Here is a 9,523-nt window from a genome sequence, read left to right on the forward strand (position 1 = left end):
CATAATTTAATCCTTTAAATGGCAGGGAGATAAAGGAGGAGTAGGGCTGATTAGGAATCTAAAAGGGATTCTACACATGGAGGCATGGAACATGGTTGAGGTATTCAATCAATATTCTGCATCTGTCTTTACCAATGAGGTAGATGAAGTGAAAATAAAAATGAAAATTGCTTATTGTCACAAGTAGGCTTCAACGAAGTTACTGTGAAAAGCCCCTAGTCGCCACATTCCGGCGCCTGTTCGGGGAGGCTGGTACGGGAATTGAACCGTGCTGCTGGCCTGCTTGGTCTGCTTTAAAAGCCAGCGATTTAGCCCAGTGTGCTAAACCAGCCACTAACCAGATGTTATCCAGACCATGATGAAGAACCTCAGTCACAATAAGGGTTCAAAATTAATAAGGAGGAAGTGTTGAATGGGCTGTCGCTACTTAAATTTGACAAGGCACTGGGACCGGATGAGATGCATCCAAGGATATTGAAGGAAATGAGAGTGGGGCGTTGGCCTCAGTCTTCCCTCGAACTCGGGGGAAGTGCCAGAGGACTGAAGAATTGCATTATGCCATTGGTCAAAAAAGGTTGTGTGGATAAGACCAACAATTACAGACTAGTCAGTTTCACTTCAGTGGCAGGGAAACTTCTGGAAACAATTATTTGGGATAGAATTAGTAGTCACATGGAAAAATGTGAATTGAATAGGAAGAGCCGGCATGGATTTCTGAAGGGAGAAATCTTGTTAACTAACTTGCTGGAGTATTTTGAAGAGGTAACAGGGAGGGTCGATGAAGGCAATGCAGTTAGTGCGGTGTACATGGACTTTCAAAAAACATTTGATACAGCGCCACACAACAGATTTGTGAGCAAAGTTATCGCTCATGGAGTAAAAGGGACAGTAACAATGTGGATGCAAGATTGGCTGATTAATAGGAAACAGAGTAATGGTCAAATGATATTATTGGGCTCGAGGAAGGTTGTAGGGGTGCTCCCCAGGGGTCGGTATTCGGACACTTACTTTTCCCAATATATATTAACAATCTAGATCTTTGTGTGCAGGGGACAATTTCAAAGGGGGGGGGAAGGAAGGGAGAGTTTTTTTGGGGGTAGTGTCTTATCTGCGCCCAGAATAAACTGGACAGATATGCCAAAAAGGCTCAACTCAGCCACACCCGGCCCGTTAATGGCCCCTGGACTAACCTCCAGATTGATTTTATAGGACCATTGCCCCCTTGCAGGAATGGCTATAAATATGTACTTGTGGTAATTGACACATTTACGAAATGGGTGGAAGCATTCCCAGCCCGCACAAACACTGCAAAAACCACAGCCAAGATTTTGACCCACCACATCTTTACAAGATGGGGACCCCCCCACAACATTGAATCAGACCAAGGTTTCCATTTTACGTGACGTGTCATGCAGAACGTCCTCACGATATTTGGCATCACCCAAAAATTCCACATAGCATACCACCCACAGTCGAGTGGTATCGTGGAGCGCATGAATCGGACCCTAAAAACCACCCTCAGAAAAATGGTCCAGCAAAACAACACCACTTGGGACTCAGTCCTCCCTTTTGCGCTGATGTTTTTGCATAATACAATTTCTACTTCCACAGGTTACACCCCACACACTCTCATGACCGGACGCCCCATGAAAGGCACAGAATTTTTGTTAGGTTTAGACTTGACCAGCCCTGAAGTGACGGCCCTCACACACGAGAAAGCAGTAGAGCAATTAGTTGAAAACGTTAAAACGGCTCAGCTAGCAGCCGCAGTAAAATTGGGCACCAGAAAGAAACAGAGCAAGGCTTGTTTCAACAAGACAGTGCATGCGACTGAGTACAGTATAGGACAGCAAGTTATGCTCTCCGTATATAACCCCAGCACATTCCTGTCACCAAAATACTCGGGTCCGTACTCCATTGCGGACAAAGTAAGCCCTTCCATATATAAAATAAAGTATCCCAACGGTAAGACTGCGTGGTTCCATATCAACCAGCTGAAGGCATACGGAACACAGTCTAACCACGCACACCACGTCATGCTTGACGCAGCACACCACGCCCCGCCCACAGCCAACGTAACCCTACCATCCCCCAACACGTCCAGCCCAGCCACGGACTCGACCTCGACTCCACCCCCGAAATATACACTCCGCCCCGGAACGCCCACAGACTGCAGCAGCAGAGACAGCGACTGTGACTCGGACGATAGCCACAGCACGCCTCCCTACTATCCCCATGCAACAGGACCCACACCCAGCGAATCCGACTACGATTCGAGTGATCCCTTCATAATCACTTTCCGAAACAAACCCCACCACCGACCACCGAACTACACTGACGACCCCGATTCCGTCCCCACACAACTAGACACCAACTATTGGCACCGAGATAACTCGTTCCGACTCGTCCGCAACAACGAGAGCGACCCCACCTCACACCATGCAGCCCTTTCAGCCCTGATACACTCAAGAGTCTGGCACCCGGGAGAAGATGACGACCTTAGGTCTGACTCCCAAACCGAGAAACCCTTTGTGACCCTGTTCGCAACCGAGAACTGAGGTGTCCAGATGATGTTTTAAAAGGAACCGCTTGGGAGAAGTGGTGTTCTTTTTGATGGAACCTGCCGCATGTTTTATGTTGTTTGTAAGTTTGTTAAATGTTGTTTGTCAGACCGAAAAAGTTTTCACGGCCCCACACCTTTTTGGCCGAAACCTCTGAGGACTTTCCCACAGAGACTCACTATTGCCAGAATCTAGTTCAGCGGAACTAGCTTGGCTGCAGAGACTTGTTAAGGTACCAGATGCCTGTTCATAACTGCTCTTCTGGTTCAAGGAAAGAACCACTACGGCACGCCCACCACGATGACTACATTTCTTGCCCGTTCTTGTCGGTTGCTCAGGCACTGGAGAAACGGCTTGGGACCCGCCCTGCCTGGGAACCCCCCCCCCCCTCCTCTGGTCAACTACGCTCGGGTAGGGGAGACACGGCATTGGTAGCCGTCCTACCCGGGGACTCCAACCAACTATTACCCGTCGCGGCCCATACGCACCTCATTTTGGAAATTTTAGTTCAAAAAGTTTTGTTTTGTTTCAGGTAACCCTTAGGTTACCAACCACATGCTATTTACATCCTGCAACATTTGGATGGTAAATTGCGCAGTCTGCGAGACGGCTCACACTGGTTCATTATTTGGAAGTGTGTCTTGTCCTAAAATTCGGTTTTTGGAAAAAAAATTAGGGAGTCACACATGCTGACCAATTATAAAGGGAGTAATTGGCACTAAAGGACAGACAGACTATCATACGAGATGTTAAACCAAGATAGTTACAGACACTATGCTTGTTTTCACAGAACTTCAGAAGCTCCAGAGAGGAAAAGAAAAGAAAAACACCATGAGGACTTCCTCCACATGGATCAGCATCATACTAATGGACATTTGGTTGCGAGTGAACGCGACCCCCATGACTTCAAGCCCCGCAGCCGTTAATGTTTCACTTCCCCGCAGTACCCAGAGCCCAGTCACCAGTGACACCGCACCATCTTGGTGTGCCAGGTTTATAACCTGGCACTCTGTCATATGTAATAGAAACGAGTTATCTCGGTGCCAATAGTTGGTGTCTAGTTGTGTGGGGACGGAATCGGGGTCGTCAGTGTAGTTCGGTGGTCGGTGGTGGGGTTTGTTTTGGAAAGTGATTATGAAGGGATCACTCGAATCGTAGTCGGATTCGCTGGGTGTGGGTCCTGTTGCATGGGGATAGTATTAGCGATACTCTGCTGCATCGTGCAGACTATGCGTCTAAGGAAATGGAGAAGGAGAGCCTACCGCGCTCGAACCCCGGTACATAGGATCAGATCTCCTATTTTCGGATACGACCAGACCTCCGACCCCCGCGATCTATAATAAAGGGCATTCATTTGCGGTTTTATTGCAAATAAAGAAATGTAAAGAACTGTTCATGAGCAAATTGTACGATCCTGAGCTTGACTGCCAAGCCAGGTAAAATGTGTATAAACTGCTATGATTTTCTTTGTATGGTTGAGGAAGTTAGGATAATGAAATGTTTGAGTGAGTGGAGTGTATTAAGAATAGTTAGAGGTTCCCAGGTTATTGTTTTGTAATGCATGTCCCTTATTGACATAGCGCCCTTAGAATTGTCAGTTTTAAAGTTTTGCATAGTTATGGTCAATGTAGAGTCTATGAAGGAAGTGCCCCCCCAGGTCAGGGAATGGAAAGCAACATAGTTATGTGATCCTTCACGCTTCGCGTTAGGATCACAAGGAGGGAATGTAGCCACTTAAATTGGCCAACTCCCGATTTAAAATGGCGAACGGCAAAGGCTGATGGGAAAGTCAGCCAACAAGACAAAAACCAGCAGCTGCAGGTTTGCTGTGTATTTACCTCTGCAAAAACCAGACAACATCGATACTAGCGACCATCAGCATAACAAAGTTACAGCTATCTGCAGACTGATGAGCAATCCCCGGGAACAATAAGTAACATTTTGGACACACAAACCAAAGCCAGACTCCTCGGCGCCAGCAGGAGCCAAAACAAAGGACGTGATCAAGCACCTCAAGACCGCCCATCGATCAGGGAACCGCTCCAGTATTGGAGAAAATCGAACCAAGCGATTGGGACAAAGTCCAATCACTTGGGACCAGGTACAGAGTCCGCCCCGAAAGGCGGGAAGCCCCTGGGGACTATAAGAATTGAGCCCCAAGTTCAAATCGCTCTCTTCTTCACCTCTTCACTCTCTTCACGCTCTTCTTCCTGCCCAGGTCACCCAGCAACAACGAACCAATATTGACCGTGACCGGTGCAGTGACTCCAGTGATCATCGAACTCCTAAGTCTTAATTCAACGCTCGCTACGAGATAGGCGCTCCTAGCTACCAATCCATACCAACTTCGAATTCCGCAGACTCAGAACCCGAACGAAAGGCCATTTGTTCCCCTGACCTGGTGGGCAAGTTCAAATTTAAGTATAGGCCTGTTAGTTGTAGAAGTAGCTTAAATGTAGAATTTGTGCATGAGTAGCGATTACTGTGTATAATAAATGTGCTTTGATTTAAATCTTACTAATCGGTGTATTGCTTAATTGATCATTACTCGGACTTGAACCTCGTGGCGGTATCATAAAGATACCTGGCGACTCGAGAGCAAAGGTAATAAAACAGAGCAATTGAACTAAGGCAAAGTTATAAACAGTAGGAAGGGAGAGCTGATTGGGGGATGGGGGAGGGAGGGAGAGCTTTTCTGGGGGGGCGGAGAGAACATAAGAACAAAAGAACTAGGAGCAGGAGTAGGCCATCTGGCCCCTCGAGCCTGCTCCACCATTCAATGAGTTCATGGCTGACCTTTTGTGGACTCAGCTCCACTTTCCAGCCCGAACACCATAACCCTTAATCCCTTTATTCTTCAAAAAACTATCTATCTTTATCTTAAAAACATTTAATGAAGGAGCCTCTACTGCTTCACTGGGCAAGGAATTCCATAGATTCACAACCCTTTGGGTGAAGAAGTTGCTCCTAAACTCAGTCCTAAATCTACTTCCCCTTATTTTGAGGCTACGCCCCCTAGTTCTGCTTTCACCCGCCAGTGGAAACAACCTGCCCGCATCTATCCTATCTATTCCCTTCATAATTTTATATGTTTCTATAAGATCCCCCCTCGTCCTTCTAAATTCCAACGAGTACAGTCCCAGTCTACTCAACCTCTCCTCGTAATCCAACCCCTTCAGCTCTGGGATTAACCTAGTGAATCTCCTCTGCACACCCTCCAGTGCCAGTACGTCCTTTCTCAAGTAAGGAGACCAAAACTGAACACAATACTCCAGGTGTGGCCTCACTAACACCTTATGCAATTGCAGCATAACCTCCCTAGTCTTAAACCCCATCCCTCTAGCAATGAAGGACAAAATTCCATTTGCCTTCTTAATCACCTGTTGCACCTGTAAACCAACTTTTTGCGACTCATGCACCAGCACACCCAGGTCTCTCTGCACAGCAGCACGTTTTAATATTTTATCATTTAAATAATAATCCCTTTTGCTGTTATTCCTACCAAAATGGATAACCTCACATTTGTCAACATTGTATTCCATCTGCCAGACCCTAGCCCATTCACTTAGCCTATCCAAATCTCTCTGAAGACTTCCAGTATCCTCTGCACTTTTTGATTTACCACTCATCTTAGTGTCGTCTGCAAACTTGGACACATTGCCCTTGGTCCCCAACTCCAAATCATCTATGTAAATTGTGAACAATTGTGGGCCCAACACTGATCCCTGAGGGACACCACTAGCTACTGATTGCCAACCAGAGAAACACCCATTAATCCCCACTCTTTGCTTTCTATTAATTAACCAATCCTCTATCCATGCTACTACTTTCCTCTTAATGCCATGCATCTTTATCTTATGCAGCAACCTTTTGTGTGGCACCTTGTCAAAGGCTTTCTGGAAATCCAGATATACCACATCCATTGGCTCCCCGTTATCTATCGCACTGGTAATGTCCTCAAAAAATTCCACTAAATTAGTTAGGCATGACCTGCCCTTTATGAACCCATGCTGCGTCTGCCCAATGGGACAATTACCATCCAGATGCCTCGCTATTTCTTCCTTGATGACAGATTCCAGCATCTTCCCTACTACCGAAGTTAAGCTCACTGGCCTATAAATACCCACTTTCTGCCTACCTCCTTTTTTAAACAGCGGTGCCACGTTTGCTAATTTCCAATCCGCCGGGACCACCACAGAGTTTAGTGAATTTTGGTAAATTATCACTTGTGCATTTGCAATTTCCTTAGCCATCTCTTTTAGCACTCTGGGATGTATTCCATCAGGGCCAGGAGACTTGTCTACCTTTAGCCCCATTAGCTTGCCCATCACTACCTCCTTAGTGATAACAATCCTCTCAAGGTCCTCACCTGTCATAGCCTCATTTCCCTCAATCACTGGCATGTTATTTGTGTCTTCCACTGTGAAGACCGACCCAAAAAACCTGTTCAGTTCCTCAGCCATTTCCTTATCTCCCATTATTAAATCTCCCTTCTCATCCTCTAAAGGACCAATATTTACCTTAGCCACTCTTTTTTGTTTTATATATTTGTAGAAACTTTTACTCTCTGTTTTTATATTCTGAACAAGTTTACTCTCATAATCTATCTTACTCTTCTTTATAGCTTTTTTAGTAGCTTTCTGTTGCCCCTAAAGATTTCCCAGTCCTCTAGTCTCCCACTAATTCTTGCTACTTTGTATGCTTTTTCCTTCAATTTGATACTCTCCCTTAATTCCTTAGATATCCACTGTCAATTTTCCCTCTTTGTGCCGTCCTTCCTTTTTGTTGGTATAAACCTTTGCTGAGCACTGTGAAAAATCGCTTGGAAGGTTCTCCACTGTTCCTCAACTGTTTCACCATAAAGTCTTTGCTCCCAGTCTACCTTAGCTAGTTCTTCTCTCATCCCATTGTAATCTCCTTTGTTTAAGCACAAAACACTAGTGTTTGATTTTACCTTCTCACCCTCCATCTGTATTTTAAATTCCACCATATTGTGATCGCTCCATCCGAGAGGATCCCTAACTATGAGATCCTGAATCAATCCTGTCTCATTACACAGGACCAGATCTGTTCCCTCGTAGGTTCCATTACATACTGTTCTAGGAAACTATCGCGGATACATTCTATAAACTCCTCCTCAAGGCTGCCTTGACCGACATGGTTAAACCAATCGATATGTAGATTAAAATCCCCCATGATAACTGCTGTACCATTTCTACATGCATGTTATTTCTTTGTTTTTTGCCTGCCCCACCATAATGTTACTATTTGGTGGCCTATAGACTACTCCTATCAGAGGCAGAGGTAGAGAGAGTTTTTGGGAGAGGAGGAAGTACCTGTGGATATTACTGCTTCTCGATTAGTTTGTCATTTTGGTTGGCTAAAAGTCACCCTTCGTTACAGATTATGACATGAAACGTGGAAACATTGTAAACTGTGAGGACAGGATAGAACTTCAAAAGGACATTAACAAGTTGGTAGAGGGGGCAGATAGGTGGTAGATGAAGGTCAATGAGAAGTGAATGGTGATAAGTTTTGGTAGTAAGAACATGGACAGCCAATATAAGACAAGGGGAACAATTTTTAAGGGGGTGTAAGAGCAGAGGGACGTCGATGTAATATGTGCAGAAGTCATTGAAGGTGGCAAGACAGATGGAGGACAGTTAATAAAGCATACTGCATTAATTGGCATAAACCACAAGAATGAGGAGGTTCGCCTGAACTTATACGAGACACTAGTTAGACTTCAAGCTGGGAGTATCATGTACAATATTAGGCATCACATGATAGAAAGAATGTAAACACATTAATGCAGAAGAGGTCTAAAAGAATGGTTCCAGGGATCAGGGACTTCAGCTACGAGGATAAGATTGTTGAAGTTGGATCTGTTCTTCTTGGAGAGAAAGCTGCGAAGATTTGATAGAAGTGTACAAAATCATGAGGGACTGGACAGAGTAGATAAGGAGAAACTGTTTCCGGTTGTAAAAAGGTTGAGAACTGGAGGGCACAAAGTTAAAGTGATTTGTGAAATAAGCAAATGTGTTGTGAGAATTAAATGTTTTCACCCAGCATGTTGTTTGGATCCGGAATGCAGTTTGGAAGTGTGCCGGAGGCAGGTTCAATCGACACATTCAAGAGGGCATTCCATTATTCGAATACAATGTTTAGGGGTACAGGTAAAAGGCAGGAGAATGGCACTAAGCCATGATCCCTGAGAAAGGATCAGTGCTGGGACAGTTACTGTGAAAAGCCCCTAGACGCCACATTCCGGCACCTGTTCAGGGAGGCCTTGGTCTGCTTTCAAAGTCGGCGATTTAGCCCTGTGCTAAACCAGCCCCAAAGTCAAAGATGCAAGACAATGCTTTGAATGCGAGCATTTGCAGGTCATTAAATCTTTATCTATCTCTGGATCTGTAAAGGCTCAATTGCCTGCAAATGCTCGCATTCAAAGCATTGTCTTGCATCTTTGACTTTGTCTATATATATATATGTTTCCGGAACATACCTCTTCATTCACCTGAGGAAGGAGAAGTGCTCCGAAAGCTAGTGATTTGAAACTTTAACCTGGTGTTGTAAGACTTCTTACTGTGTCTATACAAAGTTTGCACATTCTCCCCGTGTCTGTGTCGGTTGCCTCCCACAGTCCAAATATGTGCAGGTTAGGTGGGGATAAGACGGGCTTGAGGGCCTAGGTAGAGTGCTCTGTCAGAGGGCCAGTGCACACGCGATGGGTCCAATGGCCTCCTTCTGCACTGTGGGGAAGGCCAACATCACATTCCCACCTCTCTCCAGATCCATAAAGTCCAATGGGACTAGTATTTGCTCCCTCTCTCCAGGTTGAGCCTATCTAACACTGTCTGCTCTGATCTGAGTGTGAGACGGAAACTCAGTCACAACCCGGGTCTCCGCGAAATTGATAACGTAGCCATCAGGCGCGTGGAGTCAGGTTGGCTCAAACCGCT

The sequence above is a fragment of the Scyliorhinus torazame genome, chromosome 17 (assembly GCF_047496885.1).
Source record: "Scyliorhinus torazame isolate Kashiwa2021f chromosome 17, sScyTor2.1, whole genome shotgun sequence".
NCBI classification, from domain to species: domain Eukaryota; kingdom Metazoa; phylum Chordata; class Chondrichthyes; order Carcharhiniformes; family Scyliorhinidae; genus Scyliorhinus; species Scyliorhinus torazame.